Source organism: Rhipicephalus microplus, chromosome 4 (genome assembly GCF_043290135.1).
Source record: "Rhipicephalus microplus isolate Deutch F79 chromosome 4, USDA_Rmic, whole genome shotgun sequence".
In the NCBI taxonomy this organism is placed as follows: Eukaryota; Metazoa; Arthropoda; class Arachnida; order Ixodida; family Ixodidae; genus Rhipicephalus; species Rhipicephalus microplus.
In genome coordinates, this window is record NC_134703.1 from 71,203,943 (window position 1) to 71,225,360 (window position 21,418).

Below are 21,418 nucleotides of genomic sequence, written 5' to 3' on the forward strand. Positions count from 1 at the left end.
TGTTTTTAACACAATAATAATGAGATATAACAGACAGTAATGCCAAGGAATGTACAGGGGAAGTTATTAACATTAATGGAATGTAAATAAGAAGAAAGAAAAGTGGATGAAAAAATTACCAACTGTAAGCAGGAATCGAACCTACGACCTTCGAATTACGCGTTCGATGCTCTAACCACTGAGCTATTACAGCGGCACTCCCTCCATCCACTTTTTTGGGTTTATCTGTGAATTTAGAAGTAGGAGCGACAGTCAGCGCCATCTATAAGCCAAACAACGAGTGTGAAAACACTCTTATGCGCATGTTTGGCGTCACGTAGCACGTGAACTTATTATGAGCGGGCAGCTGATTAATTGTCCCTCTTATACAACCTAAACACACCAAGTCTGCCAGTACGAGACCCTCGTTCAATGAAATAAGGGAAAGAAGTGTATACCTAAGGGCTCGTTTTTCCGTGTTTTTAACACAATAATAATGAGATATAACAGACAGTAATGCCAAGGAATGTACAGGGGAAGTTATTAACATTAATGGAATGTAAATAAGAAGAAAGAAAAGTGGATGAAAAAATTACCAACTGTAAGCAGGAATCGAACCTACGACCTTCGAATTACGCGTTCGATGCTCTAACCACTGAGCTATTACAGCGGCACTCCCTCCATCCACTTTTTTGGGTTTATCTGTGAATTTAGAAGTAGGAGCGACAGTCAGCGCCATCTATAAGCCAAACAACGAGTGTGAAAACACTCTTATGCGCATGTTTGGCGTCACGTAGCACGTGAACTTATTATGAGCGGGCAGCTGATTAATTGTCCCTCTTATACAACCTAAACACACCAAGTCTGCCAGTACGAGACCCTCGTTCAATGAAATAAGGGAAAGAAGTGTATACCTAAGGGCTCGTTTTTCCGTGTTTTTAACACAATAATAATGAGATATAACAGACAGTAATGCCAAGGAATGTACAGGTTGTACATGTACAGGTTGTATAAGAGGGACAATTAATCAGCTGCCCGCTCATAATAAGTTCACGTGCTACGTGACGCCAAACATGCGCATAAGAGTGTTTTCACACTCGTTGTTTGGCTTATAGATGGCGCTGACTGTCGCTCCTACTTCTAAATTCACAGATAAACCCAAAAAAGTGGATGGAGGGAGTGCCGCTGTAATAGCTCAGTGGTTAGAGCATCGAACGCGTAATTCGAAGGTCGTAGGTTCGATTCCTGCTTACAGTTGGTAATTTTTTCATCCACTTTTCTTTCTTCTTATTTACATTCCATTAATGTTAATAACTTCCCCTGTACATTCCTTGGCATTACTGTCTGTTATATCTCATTATTATTGTGTTAAAAACACGGAAAAACGAGCCCTTAGGTATACACTTCTTTCCCTTATTTCATTGAACGAGGGTCTCGTACTGGCAGACTTGGTGTGTTTAGGTTGTATAAGAGGGACAATTAATCAGCTGCCCGCTCATAATAAGTTCACGTGCTACGTGACGCCAAACATGCGCATAAGAGTGTTTTCACACTCGTTGTTTGGCTTATAGATGGCGCTGACTGTCGCTCCTACTTCTAAATTCACAGATAAACCCAAAAAAGTGGATGGAGGGAGTGCCGCTGTAATAGCTCAGTGGTTAGAGCATCGAACGCGTAATTCGAAGGTCGTAGGTTCGATTCCTGCTTACAGTTGGTAATTTTTTCATCCACTTTTCTTTCTTCTTATTTACATTCCATTAATGTTAATAACTTCCCCTGTACATTCCTTGGCATTACTGTCTGTTATATCTCATTATTATTGTGTTAAAAACACGGAAAAACGAGCCCTTAGGTATACACTTCTTTCCCTTATTTCATTGAACGAGGGTCTCGTACTGGCAGACTTGGTGTGTTTAGGTTGTATAAGAGGGACAATTAATCAGCTGCCCGCTCATAATAAGTTCACGTGCTACGTGACGCCAAACATGCGCATAAGAGTGTTTTCACACTCGTTGTTTGGCTTATAGATGGCGCTGACTGTCGCTCCTACTTCTAAATTCACAGATAAACCCAAAAAAGTGGATGGAGGGAGTGCCGCTGTAATAGCTCAGTGGTTAGAGCATCGAACGCGTAATTCGAAGGTCGTAGGTTCGATTCCTGCTTACAGTTGGTAATTTTTTCATCCACTTTTCTTTCTTCTTATTTACATTCCATTAATGTTAATAACTTCCCCTGTACATTCCTTGGCATTACTGTCTGTTATATCTCATTATTATTGTGTTAAAAACACGGAAAAACGAGCCCTTAGGTATACACTTCTTTCCCTTATTTCATTGAACGAGGGTCTCGTACTGGCAGACTTGGTGTGTTTAGGTTGTATAAGAGGGACAATTAATCAGCTGCCCGCTCATAATAAGTTCACGTGCTACGTGACGCCAAACATGCGCATAAGAGTGTTTTCACACTCGTTGTTTGGCTTATAGATGGCGCTGACTGTCGCTCCTACTTCTAAATTCACAGATAAACCCAAAAAAGTGGATGGAGGGAGTGCCGCTGTAATAGCTCAGTGGTTAGAGCATCGAACGCGTAATTCGAAGGTCGTAGGTTCGATTCCTGCTTACAGTTGGTAATTTTTTCATCCACTTTTCTTTCTTCTTATTTACATTCCATTAATGTTAATAACTTCCCCTGTACATTCCTTGGCATTACTGTCTGTTATATCTCATTATTATTGTGTTAAAAACACGGAAAAACGAGCCCTTAGGTATACACTTCTTTCCCTTATTTCATTGAACGAGGGTCTCGTACTGGCACACTTGGTGTGTTTAGGTTGTATAAGAGGGACAATTAATCAGCTGCCCGCTCATAATAAGTTCACGTGCTACGTGACGCCAAACATGCGCATAAGAGTGTTTTCACACTCGTTGTTTGGCTTATAGATGGCGCTGACTGTCGCTCCTACTTCTAAATTCACAGATAAACCCAAAAAAGTGGATGGAGGGAGTGCCGCTGTAATAGCTCAGTGGTTAGAGCATCGAACGCGTAATTCGAAGGTCGTAGGTTCGATTCCTGCTTACAGTTGGTAATTTTTTCATCCACTTTTCTTTCTTCTTATTTACATTCCATTAATGTTAATAACTTCCCCTGTACATTCCTTGGCATTACTGTCTGTTATATCTCATTATTATTGTGTTAAAAACACGGAAAAACGAGCCCTTAGGTATACACTTCTTTCCCTTATTTCATTGAACGAGGGTCTCGTACTGGCAGACTTGGTGTGTTTAGGTTGTATAAGAGGGACAATTAATCAGCTGCCCGCTCATAATAAGTTCACGTGCTACGTGACGCCAAACATGCGCATAAGAGTGTTTTCACACTCGTTGTTTGGCTTATAGATGGCGCTGACTGTCGCTCCTACTTCTAAATTCACAGATAAACCCAAAAAAGTGGATGGAGGGAGTGCCGCTGTAATAGCTCAGTGGTTAGAGCATCGAACGCGTAATTCGAAGGTCGTAGGTTCGATTCCTGCTTACAGTTGGTAATTTTTTCATCCACTTTTCTTTCTTCTTATTTACATTCCATTAATGTTAATAACTTCCCCTGTACATTCCTTGGCATTACTGTCTGTTATATCTCATTATTATTGTGTTAAAAACACGGAAAAACGAGCCCTTAGGTATACACTTCTTTCCCTTATTTCATTGAACGAGGGTCTCGTACTGGCAGACTTGGTGTGTTTAGGTTGTATAAGAGGGACAATTAATCAGCTGCCCGCTCATAATAAGTTCACGTGCTACGTGACGCCAAACATGCGCATAAGAGTGTTTTCACACTCGTTGTTTGGCTTATAGATGGCGCTGACTGTCGCTCCTACTTCTAAATTCACAGATAAACCCAAAAAAGTGGATGGAGGGAGTGCCGCTGTAATAGCTCAGTGGTTAGAGCATCGAACGCGTAATTCGAAGGTCGTAGGTTCGATTCCTGCTTACAGTTGGTAATTTTTTCATCCACTTTTCTTTCTTCTTATTTACATTCCATTAATGTTAATAACTTCCCCTGTACATTCCTTGGCATTACTGTCTGTTATATCTCATTATTATTGTGTTAAAAACACGGAAAAACGAGCCCTTAGGTATACACTTCTTTCCCTTATTTCATTGAACGAGGGTCTCGTACTGGCAGACTTGGTGTGTTTAGGTTGTATAAGAGGGACAATTAATCAGCTGCCCGCTCATAATAAGTTCACGTGCTACGTGACGCCAAACATGCGCATAAGAGTGTTTTCACACTCGTTGTTTGGCTTATAGATGGCGCTGACTGTCGCTCCTACTTCTAAATTCACAGATAAACCCAAAAAAGTGGATGGAGGGAGTGCCGCTGTAATAGCTCAGTGGTTAGAGCATCGAACGCGTAATTCGAAGGTCGTAGGTTCGATTCCTGCTTACAGTTGGTAATTTTTTCATCCACTTTTCTTTCTTCTTATTTACATTCCATTAATGTTAATAACTTCCCCTGTACATTCCTTGGCATTACTGTCTGTTATATCTCATTATTATTGTGTTAAAAACACGGAAAAACGAGCCCTTAGGTATACACTTCTTTCCCTTATTTCATTGAACGAGGGTCTCGTACTGGCAGACTTGGTGTGTTTAGGTTGTATAAGAGGGACAATTAATCAGCTGCCCGCTCATAATAAGTTCACGTGCTACGTGACGCCAAACATGCGCATAAGAGTGTTTTCACACTCGTTGTTTGGCTTATAGATGGCGCTGACTGTCGCTCCTACTTCTAAATTCACAGATAAACCCAAAAAAGTGGATGGAGGGAGTGCCGCTGTAATAGCTCAGTGGTTAGAGCATCGAACGCGTAATTCGAAGGTCGTAGGTTCGATTCCTGCTTACAGTTGGTAATTTTTTCATCCACTTTTCTTTCTTCTTATTTACATTCCATTAATGTTAATAACTTCCCCTGTACATTCCTTGGCATTACTGTCTGTTATATCTCATTATTATTGTGTTAAAAACACGGAAAAACGAGCCCTTAGGTATACACTTCTTTCCCTTATTTCATTGAACGAGGGTCTCGTACTGGCAGACTTGGTGTGTTTAGGTTGTATAAGAGGGACAATTAATCAGCTGCCCGCTCATAATAAGTTCACGTGCTACGTGACGCCAAACATGCGCATAAGAGTGTTTTCACACTCGTTGTTTGGCTTATAGATGGCGCTGACTGTCGCTCCTACTTCTAAATTCACAGATAAACCCAAAAAAGTGGATGGAGGGAGTGCCGCTGTAATAGCTCAGTGGTTAGAGCATCGAACGCGTAATTCGAAGGTCGTAGGTTCGATTCCTGCTTACAGTTGGTAATTTTTTCATCCACTTTTCTTTCTTCTTATTTACATTCCATTAATGTTAATAACTTCCCCTGTACATTCCTTGGCATTACTGTCTGTTATATCTCATTATTATTGTGTTAAAAACACGGAAAAACGAGCCCTTAGGTATACACTTCTTTCCCTTATTTCATTGAACGAGGGTCTCGTACTGGCAGACTTGGTGTGTTTAGGTTGTATAAGAGGGACAATTAATCAGCTGCCCGCTCATAATAAGTTCACGTGCTACGTGACGCCAAACATGCGCATAAGAGTGTTTTCACACTCGTTGTTTGGCTTATAGATGGCGCTGACTGTCGCTCCTACTTCTAAATTCACAGATAAACCCAAAAAAGTGGATGGAGGGAGTGCCGCTGTAATAGCTCAGTGGTTAGAGCATCGAACGCGTAATTCGAAGGTCGTAGGTTCGATTCCTGCTTACAGTTGGTAATTTTTTCATCCACTTTTCTTTCTTCTTATTTACATTCCATTAATGTTAATAACTTCCCCTGTACATTCCTTGGCATTACTGTCTGTTATATCTCATTATTATTGTGTTAAAAACACGGAAAAACGAGCCCTTAGGTATACACTTCTTTCCCTTATTTCATTGAACGAGGGTCTCGTACTGGCAGACTTGGTGTGTTTAGGTTGTATAAGAGGGACAATTAATCAGCTGCCCGCTCATAATAAGTTCACGTGCTACGTGACGCCAAACATGCGCATAAGAGTGTTTTCACACTCGTTGTTTGGCTTATAGATGGCGCTGACTGTCGCTCCTACTTCTAAATTCACAGATAAACCCAAAAAAGTGGATGGAGGGAGTGCCGCTGTAATAGCTCAGTGGTTAGAGCATCGAACGCGTAATTCGAAGGTCGTAGGTTCGATTCCTGCTTACAGTTGGTAATTTTTTCATCCACTTTTCTTTCTTCTTATTTACATTCCATTAATGTTAATAACTTCCCCTGTACATTCCTTGGCATTACTGTCTGTTATATCTCATTATTATTGTGTTAAAAACACGGAAAAACGAGCCCTTAGGTATACACTTCTTTCCCTTATTTCATTGAACGAGGGTCTCGTACTGGCAGACTTGGTGTGTTTAGGTTGTATAAGAGGGACAATTAATCAGCTGCCCGCTCATAATAAGTTCACGTGCTACGTGACGCCAAACATGCGCATAAGAGTGTTTTCACACTCGTTGTTTGGCTTATAGATGGCGCTGACTGTCGCTCCTACTTCTAAATTCACAGATAAACCCAAAAAAGTGGATGGAGGGAGTGCCGCTGTAATAGCTCAGTGGTTAGAGCATCGAACGCGTAATTCGAAGGTCGTAGGTTCGATTCCTGCTTACAGTTGGTAATTTTTTCATCCACTTTTCTTTCTTCTTATTTACATTCCATTAATGTTAATAACTTCCCCTGTACATTCCTTGGCATTACTGTCTGTTATATCTCATTATTATTGTGTTAAAAACACGGAAAAACGAGCCCTTAGGTATACACTTCTTTCCCTTATTTCATTGAACGAGGGTCTCGTACTGGCACACTTGGTGTGTTTAGGTTGTATAAGAGGGACAATTAATCAGCTGCCCGCTCATAATAAGTTCACGTGCTACGTGACGCCAAACATGCGCATAAGAGTGTTTTCACACTCGTTGTTTGGCTTATAGATGGCGCTGACTGTCGCTCCTACTTCTAAATTCACAGATAAACCCAAAAAAGTGGATGGAGGGAGTGCCGCTGTAATAGCTCAGTGGTTAGAGCATCGAACGCGTAATTCGAAGGTCGTAGGTTCGATTCCTGCTTACAGTTGGTAATTTTTTCATCCACTTTTCTTTCTTCTTCTTTACATTCCATTAATGTTAATAACTTCCCCTGTACATTCCTTGGCATTACTGTCTGTTATATCTCATTATTATTGTGTTAAAAACACGGAAAAACGAGCCCTTAGGTATACACTTCTTTCCCTTATATATATATATATATATATATATATATATATATATATATATATATGAGATCTAACAGACAGTAAAGCCAAGGAATGTACAGGGGAAGTTATTAGAACCAATGGAATGTAAATAAGAAGAAAGAAAAGTGGATGAAAAAATAACCAGCCATGAGCAGGAATCAAGCCTACGACCTTCGAATAACGCGTTCGAGCATCGAATGCGTTATATATATATATATATATATATATATATATATGGTATGCTCGTAAGCTACACAGGCATTACTGTTATTACTATTCTAAAGCATTGTTTTCGTGAAATACCCCTCGTTATCACCATGTGTTATCCCCAAAACTTACCCGGCCCGGGCACTAGGAGGATTGACCGATTAAGAGCTCTTTCTTGATTCGGTAGATTGTGGTGCGTGGCCGTTTTTAGCTGGTGGAGCAATTTGTCTGGTTAATTTCGCTAACGAACGAGACTATAGCATATAAAATAAGTGCTGGGTTTCCAGTACCTTAAAAACCTTCTTAGAGGGACAAGCGGCTCTTATATAGCCGCACGAAACAGAGCAATGACAGGTCTGTGATGTCTTTAAATTTCGGAGGCCGCCCGCGCGCTACACTGAAAAAAGCAGTTTGTCTAAAGGAAACAGTGTGAATGTGTTCACCGTCCTAACCATAGAACAAAAACAGTATTTCAAAATTTGTGTCTAGATCTTACTCATTTTGAAAATAGGCATGGGCATGCTGTTGGGTGGAATCCTGGCCCCAAATACATCTCAGAAAGAAGCCGGATGAGCTTTTAGAAAGGTTTTCTTTTCGGACCCAGTGTTTTCTGACGCATGCATAAACACCCACCCCCAACGCACGAAACTCCAATGCCACCTCGTGATGGTGGTTTATAGAATAATATTGCCGATATTTCGCTATTATATCACACCTATTCAGCGAGAGCACGTTTCTTCTGTTCACAAAGATGCAAGTTCATTTGCGTAGTTTGAGCACGAAAAAACACAATGGATTACATGTGTTGTCATTGCTGTACAGAGTAAGAGGAGCACGGTTTGCAAAAATATTGCGAGCCACCTGCATGCATAGGGAACTCCACCCAGTAAACAAGCATTCTTTTTGTACTAACCGTGAATGATTCTGTAGTTTTAAACGATACAATTGCTTCAGTATTTATTGCAGCCAACACCATTGCTCGCCGCTAATACACTTCTAAAATGCGTCTGTAGAGTAAATAGGAGAGACGGAATGTTCTTTCTTAAACATATATGTGATGGAATGTGATAAAATATTTTCCTGGCCCAGTATTTCTACGAGAATATGGAGAATGGTGGGCGTTAAGCATCAAAGTCTTTTGTGAATACACGGCGTGGTGCAGGATTTATAAAAAATACTAGAACGCCGATACGAAAGTATGTAGACTGCTGCAGCAAGCAGTAAGAAAGAGATCGCAAAGAATGAAAAGTTGCCGACTAGTTGACGTCTGATTTACGCAGTATTATGTCACACCTTGTCGCATTCACTTCCTCTTATAAGTGCTGGCAAGGCATAGAGGGAAAACTAAAGAGTGAGGTCTCACGCTCAGCGTGGTGACTGCTGTGGCACGCACACTTTTCCTGTTAGCCATTGCGCACCCGTTGATGGAGCTCCTGTGCTTGTATTAGGAGTCAAACTTGTAGCGATGCATTTAGTGTGCCCACACACAATAAGTGGTCCATGAATTGATTGATATGTTGGGTCTAATGCCCCAAAATTACCATATGATTATGAGTGATGCTGCGGTGAAGACCTCCTTAAATTTCGACCACCTGGGGTTCTTTACGTGCACCCAAGTCTAAGGACACGGGCCCACAGCGTTTTCGTCTCTCATTGAAAATGCAGCCGCTGCAACCGGGATTAGATCCCGCGACCAGCGGGTCAGCAGCCGAGTACTTTAGCCACTAGACCACCACGGCACGGCTAAGTGATCTATAAAAAGAGAAGCCGCACTCTAATATCAATTGAACAACATGTGGGATCCTCAACATTAGTTTGCGTACACCTAATTTGTGTTTGTTCGTTAAAACTAATGGCTTCTGATTTTGTTCCTGTTTATTCTGTGAATATTCAAATTTGCGGCCCCTTCTTTGTGTCTTCTCTTTCAGGAAGGAAGGAAGAAGGAGGAAAGACAACAAAGGAAGTTATGTTAACTGGTTAAGAGGACTGGTGTGCTACCCTATCCAAGAGAAAGAGGTAAGGGAGATTCAAAGACGGAGAAAGAGAGAGAGAGAGAGATCAGAGAGCCCGCACATAAAGCCGCACTTCACAACCTCTTTTCTCCCCTTTATCCCTTCCCCAGTGCAGGGTAGCAAACCGGATGTGCGTCTGGTTAACCTCCCTGCCTTTCCTTGCATCTTTATCTCTCTCTCTCTCTCTCTCTCACAGTCATCATAGAACAATAAGTTTATAATCACTGGTGCAAGTCTGTTAACTTGAGAAAGTTGAGTAACACCTTCATCGCCTTCACCTGTGATGTTTTCTCCGGTTGACCCTTGTGAATATTTCTTACTCGAGAATTCCGATCGCGCACTCATAGCTAGTATCGGTACCCATTGACTACTTCAAGAAATTTCGGACACTTTTAACATTTTTGACTGATTTGTTCCCCCCGCTTTGTTACGGGGTAGTAACACAGCGGGGGGAACAATTACGGGGCCGTAGGGAATCAATCGGTGCCTCTACGATAAACTACTATCTTTTAAAAGATTTTTTAATAGGACTGATATATCTCTCACAGAAAATATGTTCGACTTAACTTCTTGTTGGACACTAATAGCACTCTCATAAGAAGTTATCGCCCTGACTTCAGGCGTAAAAGGCGTGAACACGCACCATAGAACCATGCAACTTCTATAGAGAGAGCGAAACCTGGTACAAGTGGTATGTCATAACGTAATCAAGTATAAGGTTAGAACATTGTTCAGGCGTATTTTGTTATTTAGCGTATAGTGTCCCCTGTTCACCTCTTCCAGACAGATTCTCTCTGCATTCTTACACCAAAATGAAGAACCAAAAGCTTTTTTTTTCTTTTTCGTGCCCACGTTTTGCACGCTGTGTCAGATAATTTCTGCGCCAGCGGAGTGCAACGAAGCACAAAAAGACGTGGAATTCATGCCGAGGAGTACCATTTGCGTGTTTCACACATTGATCAAAACAAGAACGCACATAGAAATACAGAAAACAAGATAACAAGCCGCGGTAAAGCCGCTCTTTGGGCGAGACATCCTAATCCTTCACGGAAGACATCGTTTCGCCTCTCCGAAGCAATGGCCCAGATCGGTGTCCCTCTGGGACCGAAGGAACCCGTCTCAACCTCCGACGTCATGACGGAGAGCTCTGAAAAATGCGGCGTGAAAGGTGCGTGTCATTCAAGTCATTTCGACCATGATCGATGGATCTGAATCACGTGTGGCAGGAGGAGCGGCACACCGAACACTTTGCTGCTGGGGGCGGAGACCTCGGTTCCGAGCTGCGAGCTGAGAGAGAGGGTGTGTATCGCAAGGATCGCACTTGTGTCCTTGCTTCGCACGAGTCTCTCTTGTGCTTATTTTTTTCATTTCATTTTGCTTATTTTCAGATGTATGCTATGAATTCGCTATTTAGCTATTGGCGGGGGGCGTCCCTGAAACCGCACGCACTCCAAGGGACCAAGTAGCGATGTTTGCGCAGTACATTTGAGGTGTGCAAAGGCTCATATAGATCTAACTCGCGATCGATGCCGTTGAGTCTGGCATTACTAAATATAAGGCGCAATCATTATACCGTACGATTCATTCGGAAGTCAATACCCGGCATTTCTTCGAATATGCTAGAGCAGCAAGGAAAGACAGCGTGTTATCTTAAGATACCAACTCGAATGTGGGTGAACTACAAACAATACGTGCTGATTTGTGGGCGTGAAGCGTGGTAATATATGCTGGATAACGTGGTAATAGTCGCTGGATTGAAACCGACTACTAAACGCCACATTTTCGAAGGTAGCATTGTGGGAGATACTGTTCAGATATTGTGCATCAAACCAAGACGAATTTCCTTCGAAAATATTACTTGCACTGTCTGTCGCTTGATGCTCTGAGTTGTAAGCGAAGGCCTTTTTCTCCATGTTGCGAATACACCAGCGTTTCCATACACTCTATTTACGAATACATCAGCGTTTCCAAGCTACCATCACATAGCTTAAGGACTACCCTGTTCCGAAAACATTCTTGTTTTAATGTACAGGCTTCATTAGAATAGTTTTTAGATGTACGTGCGTCCGTACGAACGTGCCGCAACGCGTTCTCCTCACCGCAGGTGTTGGAGCAGTGCCACGTAGGTCACACTGCAGCTGTGCGTTAATGTCACACTCTTCTCACACGCTCTTCTCGCAGGTGCGCTCTGACATCTTTTTCTACCTCACCCGCAGCACGCACAGCTGCCAGCTCCTCCGCCCGCTCGTAACTCACTTCTCTCTCGCTTCACCATCTCCACCGGCCGCAACACTCAACCACACGTCGAGTGGAAACACTCTTTCGGCTCGTTTATCTGCCACAACACCTAACCCCCCTACTGTGTGTTTACGTTTCAAACGAATGTTCACTCGAGTAAACGCTACGCCAAGTTCGCTTCCAACCGTTCTTCCAGCATCCGCATTGACGTCCGTTTTAACCGCGTGAACGGAGTGCCCACCACTGCTGCTTCGCATCCCATGGAGATGTTGCATAATTTTGTGAGGTAGATTGTTTTTGCACCTTTGCTTTACTTATGAAAAGGATAGAAACTTAGTGTATAATAAATACTTGTCATATTTACTTTCATCGTACTTTGCTTCTAAAACATTCAGAGTTCTAGAAAATACGTGTACTTTTCTATCTCCTTCTTCACGCATACGAGTTCGTTCAACAAGGATCATTTATTGCGGTTTTGTAGCATTCGTATGGACGAAATATGTACCGCCTTGAAGACTCCGCTATCAAGTCACGCTCATTACTTCGAAAGCTGTTATTTATGGACCCATATTTCATTCATCAAATTATTTGTTATCGTGCCAAAATATCATTTCATGTTGCCCATCAAAGTTGCGCACTAGCGACACTGTTCTCCTAATGTTGTCTTTCTATATTTTATACGCCCGGAGTAAGTAACTGCAACACGCAGACAAACACTAAAAAATGAATTAGCAACATTTTTAAAATTTGTACTTAATGTAGTGGAGCACCCGTTCTTTACAGATTACTGGTAGATTTGAGCTGCTTTCTTTTAATGTTGCCTTATCAAGTTAATTCTCCGCATGGAGGTCTTTGCCGAACGTTCGAGTTCGACGTTCCTTTTAGCGTGGCTTGACACCTATAGGTGTTGTTATCGTAAACACGTATGTTTTCTGTATTTTTTCGTTATCTTGGAAGTGTCAGCAGTGAAGAAGGTAATCATTTCTAGTGTCCATCCTACTTTCATTGCCAAAACAAATCACATTAACGCGGATTGCGCCCAAAGTTTCAGCCACTTTAATGAAGGCAACAAGACTCCTACTTTCTGGAAAAAGTGCCCCTCGTTTCGCACGTGCATCTGCGTATAGAATTAGGAAGGATTTCAAATGCAACATCGAGTTTCCTTTTTTGTGTACATTTCATTTTGTGTCTGATGTTTTTCAACTGCCATTTGAGGCTGCGTTTGCTTACAACATGAGCTTCAGTGTGCCTTATAATGATTCCTTGTGCCAGTCTAGCACGGCGCAGTATGACCTGCACATATGCAAATCCGCCTTTCACATAATATGTAAAACGTGTATCATGGGGAATTGCGCTGAAGAAGCGAACAGAATAGGACTTCCGGGCGAGAAGATTGGTGCTGGTCCTTGTTGCCGATTGAAAAGCTGCAGAAGGTGCGTCTTTTCTTTTTTTTTTCCCAACCTCTCCTCCTCCTCAGCACATAGCATATTCGAAGTTAGACGCCAACTGAAAAGAACCATAACGAAACAAACTTTCTGGTCGGCTGATAAAAGCGCAGGCTAGAAGAAATGATATTCTGTTGCAACCCTGTTTCGATGAGCACAATCTCATTGCCAATGTGTACGCTATCTCATTTTGTCTTGGCAAGCGCCCACAAGCACCTGCACGTGCCCGTAAGCGCTACCAAAGCCTGCGTGTTCCCGATCAGCTCTCAACTGCAAGAGATGAGAAGTGCGTCATACTCACTTGAAGTGCCCTGCCGCATCGTCATCTTTTCCTTCTCTTCTTAAGATGATTTGTGACGCATGCATTTGCGGGCTTCGCAATGAACGAAAAAAAAAACAAATAACAGGCCTCAGTGGCATTTAGTAAAGTGACCATTACGTAGGTATGCGTCTATTTTGTAATACGTGCGTCTCTGCAAATATATCATCAGGAGAAAGGCCACATGGCCTTATGTTTTGAACTTCTACTGACCACGCCTCACTCAGATACGTCATAGTTTGCAGACATGATCGATCAAGGAGCGGTGATTCTTAGCTCGCAAAGCGTAAGCCTGGTGATATGCCGTTGAAGCTTGTCTCTGATATAGACTTTACACGTAATTCGCATGCAGTCTATTAATGCGATTTTTAACTTCCCATGACACGTCTCATCTTTTATTTGCCCGTTCTGCGCCAAAATTACGCACAACACAGTTCAACCTCTCTTTTACAAAATTGGTCATTTGGCTCATGTTCTATGCTAATATTTACGCATCGTTTGCCCGGAAAATGAAGTTACTCAACCCGATAAAAGGTAACTTACGCTGAGTCTATAAAACAATCGCAACGAAGCCATTAAGAATGGTCCGACCAATTGATGTAAAGAACCCATTCTTCACGCTATGCTTCGCGAAATGGTCACCTTGGAAGAAGGAATTGCAAACACTTGCATTTGGAGCATCACATGCGTATATAAAATATGCAGTCTCAGTGAGATACAAACGGAATTCCTCACTCCATCTTCATGACCTACCATGGGGAGAGGGAAATCTCCTGATAGCAAGCCAGCCGGGATGTGGGGTTGAGGTGAACAGCTCTCGAGCAAAAACGACAGCAGCCATCGATGCTACAGCTAAGAAGCGTGGAAGCACCTGTTTTAGTTATCACTTCTCTAAAAGCGAAAGAAATCCTCTGGAGAAAAGGGAAATCTTTAAGTACGCATGCATGAAAGCATTCTATCTCTGCACAGAGAAAAAATCGAGAGGCACAGAGTCTACAGCATCCTCTGGACAGAAGGAGATACAGAAAAAAAAAACGAGGTTGGGTAACGCGTCATCGCAGACTGCATTTATTGGAAAGAGGTTGAAGCACGTAAGAGATATGAGCTCAAAGAAAAAAAGAATCCCTTAGTTGAGGGAAATACGGGGAGACCTAGACAAGAAAAAACAATTAGCAACGAACGAAGCCTTTTTAAAACGGCATAGAAATTAACTTCTATCAGCGAAAGAGCCCAAAGCGGGTCCTCTTTGAGCTAAGGCAGCAAACTGCTATGCTGGCCAATGCCCGCTGCGGCAGAATGTTTTTATACGCAAACTAAGTAAAGCGAGTGGTGAAGGACAGTGCAGTCCGAGGTGGCGAAAACTGCAACAATGAGCTCCGGTTAGATAGGGGTCAGGGGCGAGTAGAAGGGGCGTGGGGGAAGGAACGCTATGATGGCCTTGTGCTCAAAGCAGATAACCCGCTAATATAATTATTGGAATATGCGAGCAAAACCCGAATCGAGACACTTAATGCTAATGAAGAGACTATGGCGTGGGGCAGCTAAAGAAACCGAGCTTTAAGGCGATCTTAGACTGGCACGGGAGAGAGAAGGCGTGTGTGAAACAATTGGAGTGCGAGGGAAACGACTTTTGTCCCAACATATGGGGCATGTCATTCGTTTTCATTTAGACCGCCGAGCTTAGATACATATTTGCAGGAGTTGTAAATTGGACGTTGCAGCAACTCTCCGCTCATATGTCAAGGGTGCTGTAAGGAGAATCCGTATGCTTGATGCGACAATCGAAAATAGTCTGGAAGCCTCGTTACGTTAATGTCAAAAAGAATGGGCTTCAACACAAAGCTTGTTTGTAGAAGGCTTGAGGAACCTTTTATTTCACCGTGAACTTTCCCGAAATAGCATTCTAAATGAAAAAAATTCCTAATTTCACGTTCAATTTGCATATTGCTTAACCGTGAAACGTTTTCTAATTGAATGCTCGTTTGGTGCTCTGTTGTCTCAATGCATTGTTTTCTGCTTTTCATCGGTGATTTGGGAGGTTGTAGATGATACGAAGAGACTGTATCTTTGCTATTTATATTTTAATCGTATGACGTTACGCTTACAGCAAGATTGTGTGCGGCCTCTTTCACGTGTGATTCCAAACTTATCGAAGACTTGGACATCAGTTCGCGACATATGAGGGAGCGAAAGTGCATATGTTTTATCAAATCACACCATCAAGGCATTCACCGCTGACGCGCTGCTTGCCACCCGATACGCATGACCACCAAGCACATGCAATCTTTGTAAGCCGTGATGGCGTACCTATTGTACCATTAACATGAACAGTCTTCCATCATACAATCAGCTTAAGCAGTTTCGAGAGAATAAATTATGGCACACATTCTTCTTAATTATTTCCGATTCCACGAAATATCATATCTATATATGTATCTCGTATTTCCCGCAAGCACATGTCCATTCTCGCATGTATATGTGGAAATATTTCTCTAAATGGTTTCGAATGTCTTTGATGCAACTACAGCTTTGCAAGGAGTGCATTGTTACCTGATTATAATACTGAAAGCAAACATTCCCTATTGCCTGTTTTTTACAACTTCAAAACGATTAAAGTAAAAGGTGAAGGGGTGAGCGACTTCAAAAAAAAATCTGCTGTATATAGCTTTAAAGACATTATAACCAGAAATTTTAACTATATTTGCCTCTTCTCTAAGCACGTAGTTATAAAAGCCCTCCTCGCACTTCAATTTTATGACGTCTTTCTAATGCTCTCTTGTCAGTCAGGACATTAGCGGTATACGAAGAATGGGCACCCAAAGCATTATCCGTACGTATCTGGAAGGTTTAGCTCTTGGTGGAAAGAAGCTTGGGCATAGAAATTATCATGGGGACTTCCATCTGCTCAACAAATAAAAATTATGTTTTAGTAGGGTAAATTCAGGATGAGATCTTGCCCTCATTCGGCTTTCTATCTTTTAGATAGGGTTTGTTTACTATAGCCCTCATTTCATCAAATATTTTACTTGTGTTTAGGTTAGCTTATAACAATGATGTTCAACTACTTAAACTGCACAACAATATGGAGCTTCAATGTGAATGATTTTCGGCTACACTTTCTTATTTACTTGATTTCACGATGCAAAGCTGTACAATGTCCTGCATCGAAAGCGTTGTGCCTACAAGGCCTTAAGTAGCAAATGTTCGAGACTGTAGGACGCGAAGCTTTAGTGAAGCGCTTAAATACGCGCTATGCGAGAAATGACACCGTAATGCAAAGGTTCTTTTTTTCATCAGATGCTGCTGCTAATGAAGAGCGGGATGATGGAGTGAATGCAATGACGAGGACATCGGACTATCAAGTGACCTGCTGAATAGCAAGTACTGTGTGACGGCAAGAATGTGAGGGCAGGTAAATAATTATAAGTACTACCAAATGACGACACTGCGATAATTATGACACCATAGTGAGACAATCTACTCTCAAGCACGTCCTGGCTAATGCAGCACAACTCCCAGTAAGCCACACAAAACTGCTCAACTTTGATCAGTGAAGCTTGCGTTACAAAAGTAAACTAAACAGAATTTCATAGTACTCTCCAAAGAAGATCGTGGCATGCGCGCTTTGTCATAACAATATCAACGCGGTATATTCGGTTCAGTTAAGATACAGTGTGGTCGTTGTGAGCACGTCAGCATGCTGCGAAGTACATCTGTTAGACGCTATAGTCTCATCCAGACATGCTTCGATTCTGCCTCCCTTAGCTACTATTTGGAGCAGATGCCAGAAGCCAAGTGGATGTCTTTTTACAGCAAGTAAGACTACACAACCATTCATATTGGCGTTTTACCCGGGTTATATATTTATTATTACACAGCGTATTATCTGCATTGGTTTTGCTGTTACATTGTGCCACAAACAATGAAGGGAAAGACAATGAAGAGAAAGACAATGTTTCTAACCTTCACCTCACGGAACAAAAGAAAGAGAATGATTTGAAGGGTGCTGGGCTGTTAGGCAACTACATTTTTAGGCCATATAGTATGAAGCCACAAAATTGTAATTGGTGTCATTCATAGCATTTATAATACGTACAAACAATTGCTGTTCTGTAAAATAAACTGGGCCAGAAAGCCGCTTTCATTGCATGTAATCTACCTGCTCACGAAACCTTTACGTGATTAACATAGCAGGTGTGCCTATTTAACTCCACCGCGCCACTGTGTCCCTAATTATAATTGCCTCTTGCTAAATTCCGCCATGCATCACACACACACACACACACACACACACATATATATATATATATATATATATATATATATATATATATATATATATATATATATACTTCTACTCGCCTTAGTTTTCTCACGAAATACGAAGGGAGACACCACATTCTACTGCCGCTGTACGCTAAACTTTTCTGAAACATACACACAGTACACCTGATGAAGCTTACACAAAGGTAACCTTGACGTTTTTGCTTGACTGGCTGATTCGAGCGTTCACCTACCGCCCTCTTTCATCTCGGTCCTTTATTTTTCATTGCCCTTCCACTAGCCTGTCAAGCCACTGTGCGTATTCTTCGTCTTTGCAGTCTTTCTACGTTATCTGATTTTTAGTGCGAATCACGTAGACTGTGCAGAAAATCGTAACTGCTGTAGCTACCATCGAAAAGCAATTTCCTTAATAGTTCCCCACCTTAGATGCTTGCGGGCATCTGTCGCTGCTGTGCAGAAGCGCGTTATCGCGACCTTCATGCACTCAACGAGCCTTAGAGCCATGTTCTATTGCTTTTAACCTTTGTGTCCTAATTCAATTCCCCGATTCTATGAAGACTTGTGACGGACTGCGAAACATGCTTGCCAACGCACTCTTTTTGCAGCGCGTTTTTATTCCTTGTTCTCCTCATCCCCAGAGAATCCGACATGTGTCACATTGCGTTTTGTTTTTTTGAGGTTATAGCCCAGGCTTCCTACTTCGTAGGCCTAATCTTACGAAAATGCCTCTACATCGTGCGCCTGCGGCACTCGGCGCACGACGGCAGCTCTTAGTCGATACTCCATCTCCTCTTCTACAACGCCTTGCACGGAGAATACAAATTTGTGTGCTCGAGATTGTCTGTTGGCCGTCGGCCAATTTTTCTCAGTGTGGTGCTCTACAGGTGAGGCCAGTCGCAGCTTCCACGTCATCCCCATTTCTTGGAGCCTGCCTTCGATTACTGCCGAAGCTCGTGTTGGTCTTCTCTGACTCGCGCCTCACCGGTGTTGCAGTGCGATGTCGCCATTCGAGAACCCGATAGGCTATACTAACTCTCGAAACGCCGTAGACGGCCGGGTTAGGCCAAATGGCTTCGGCACTACTTTCGGGGGGTGAAGGAGCTTCGCTTTCCGGTGTCCTCTTCATCGCAGATAAACGAGCCAAAAGACTGTTCGGTCGATGTGCCCTCGAATGTGGCGAGCGGTGGAGAGGGTGAAGTGTAAGAGAGGGGACACGCGGAGAGCCCGCGGCAGGCGAGGGATAGAATGACGTTCCTGCGCGCTGCGATGGAAGGCGTGACCTACTTGGCAGCACCCCAACACCTTCGTTGAGGGGAGTGCGGTGTGGTGCGATAGCATGGATTCACGGACGGACACACAAGCTTGTCAACCAGCTGTTTCGCATCTAATCACGTTGTTTTGTATACGGTTCCGATCGCTTACAGCCAAATTACTTCCCAAACATGATAATATACGTAATTAGTTTGAGGAGGAACGGCTTTGGGTGCTTCAGAAGCTTGTAACACGGGCACACTGCTGGCTGGGTTATAAAGGCTTGGTGACCTCTTGGCCATTCATTCTCGTTAACGCGGCCCTACTCTATTTTGTAGCTGGTGCTTCCAAACTTCCATAACAATAAGCCTTCGTCCATGTTCAGGTATTTATGGACAGTCTCGTAAAAGGCAATAAATAGAGGTGCCTTTTTTTCTACTTCGTGGTAGCCATGCTAGGAAATACTTCTCACACTAATTGTAATTTGGAACAATGTTGTGTAGTTTACGCACAACGATGCCGAGGCCACCAGAATAGATGAATTTCGGTACTATGAATGTGCTCACCATGTATGGCGCACATTACGCATCATACAGAATAGGTCTCTATATTTTCAGTTTTTTTTAGAAACAACAAAGACGCAATCAGAAGTGCGTATATTTTCCTTCTCATTCAAGTGAGCAGGAAGAAAACTTCGTCGGCTACTGCCTGACAGCGTGCACAATATTTTCCCGTTTTCGTAATGAGCAGGCAAAAAATAATCATCTTGCTGATAGCTTTCAGCACTAACGTGAAAATATAACTGTACATGGCCATACACTGCACAAAATGCATGTCAAATAAGTTGTCACAAGTCCCGTTAATTAGGGAGACAATCGCCGGGCTAATTCCAAGGGCCGAAGTATCGGCCCCCCGAACCGCACCACGAAAGCGTGGACAATTTAGAAGTGGTCCTTTTTGGCGCGCGAGCGGACGCCGGCTGTGGCTCAAAGAACAAGTCAGAGCCTAGAGTTGATAAACAAAACAAAATTATATTCTCAATAATGGCAGATCAAAAACAATACACAAGTATGCACACTCCACAATAGTTGAATACAATATGTCACACACCAAACAACGTACTACACAGTACAATCAGCCACACTCGAAACAACAGACACAGACACCAATACGCACTAGAATGCAGTCGCATGCATTTAACAACCAAGACACCTAAAGACTAAAGAGATAGAAAACCTATTCAGTCCAAAGTTCTTGGAACAAAAGTCTGAATGATACTCTTCCGAGAATCACTCACTCAAAGTCCGGCGTTGATGTCGTTCCGCTGCCTCCGAAGTTTCTCTTCCACGAAACCTCGCGCCTTCACTTGACCGCTCTCCAAGTTTCAAACTTCTTCGCCGGAAACACGTCGGCTTCCTACACGCAGCTGTGCCCTGTTGCCACGCGTCTTCGCTCGCTAGTGGTAGACACACACTCTTGCCTGTAGCTCGTGTCGTCACCCCTCAGGTGGAAATCTTCTCCTTCTCCTCCTTTGTCACGGCAGATTAAAGGCCTCGCCAACAAGGCGGTACACCCTACGCACTCTGGCGTTAACTTCCTTCTTCTGCTGATCTCCCATCTCCGCTGCTCGGTTAAATACCTTCCGCGCGAGATTCCAGAAAGTTCTCATCATTTCGTCCGCGCGATACGCAGCGAAGGCTGGGGAGAGGGCGAGACGGTTCGAAGGCCGTCCGCGACGGATGACGCAACGCGGCATCACCCCGCTCCTTTCCATCTAGAAAATTCCAGGGCTTGCTCGGCCGCCGATGTGGGGTGAGGAGGTTCGTCGGCGAAGCCACGCTTCCGAGAGGAGAGGGAGCGTGCCCGGGGAGCTTGTTTTCTTTTTTCTCTTTTTCTTTTGACCTCGCGGCGTCACTCGGGCGTTTCGTCGCGGGAATTTGGCGGCGCGTCCTTTTTGAGCGCTCGTTCTGTGACATAAGTACAACCGATAATTACTTGTGCTCAAGACGCGCCATTCGAAATCATTTAGCGCGTTAATGCCTCGTTATCCTTCTTGCTCTTTCAGCTGCATAGGCATTAGCAGTGAGCAAAAGCCCGTATCGCTACCTCGCCCTATTCTCACAAAAAACACTTCTATTGTTATTACTCCTAGTGCAAAGAAAACAAGGAAAGCTGTTATTGCTGGAATGTCTCGCAGCACGGAACAGTCAAAACCGGCTTTTCTAGCATCGAAGTCACATTCACTCGGCATGGATCTTACAAAATTTCGGTTTCTGTTCTTTAAAGGTAGTTTGTACGCGACTTTTGACGCTTTAATGTGGTGCCCTGCTCGGCATCT

The 21,418-nt window shown here is 43.0% G+C and overlaps 1 long non-coding RNA gene across 4 annotated transcripts in view; it reads left to right on the top strand.

Moving 5' to 3' along the window:
- The window catches only part of LOC142813929 (uncharacterized), a 288,010-nt gene that overhangs the window by 168,296 nt on the left and 98,296 nt on the right, over window positions 1-21,418 (top strand). For all 4 annotated transcript variants that reach the window (XR_012894743.1, XR_012894741.1, XR_012894740.1 and 1 more), the window contains exons 2-3: window positions 9,460-9,547; window positions 16,843-16,957. This is a non-coding gene — a long non-coding RNA (uncharacterized LOC142813929). The remainder of the gene's footprint in view (window positions 1-9,459; window positions 9,548-16,842; window positions 16,958-21,418) is intronic.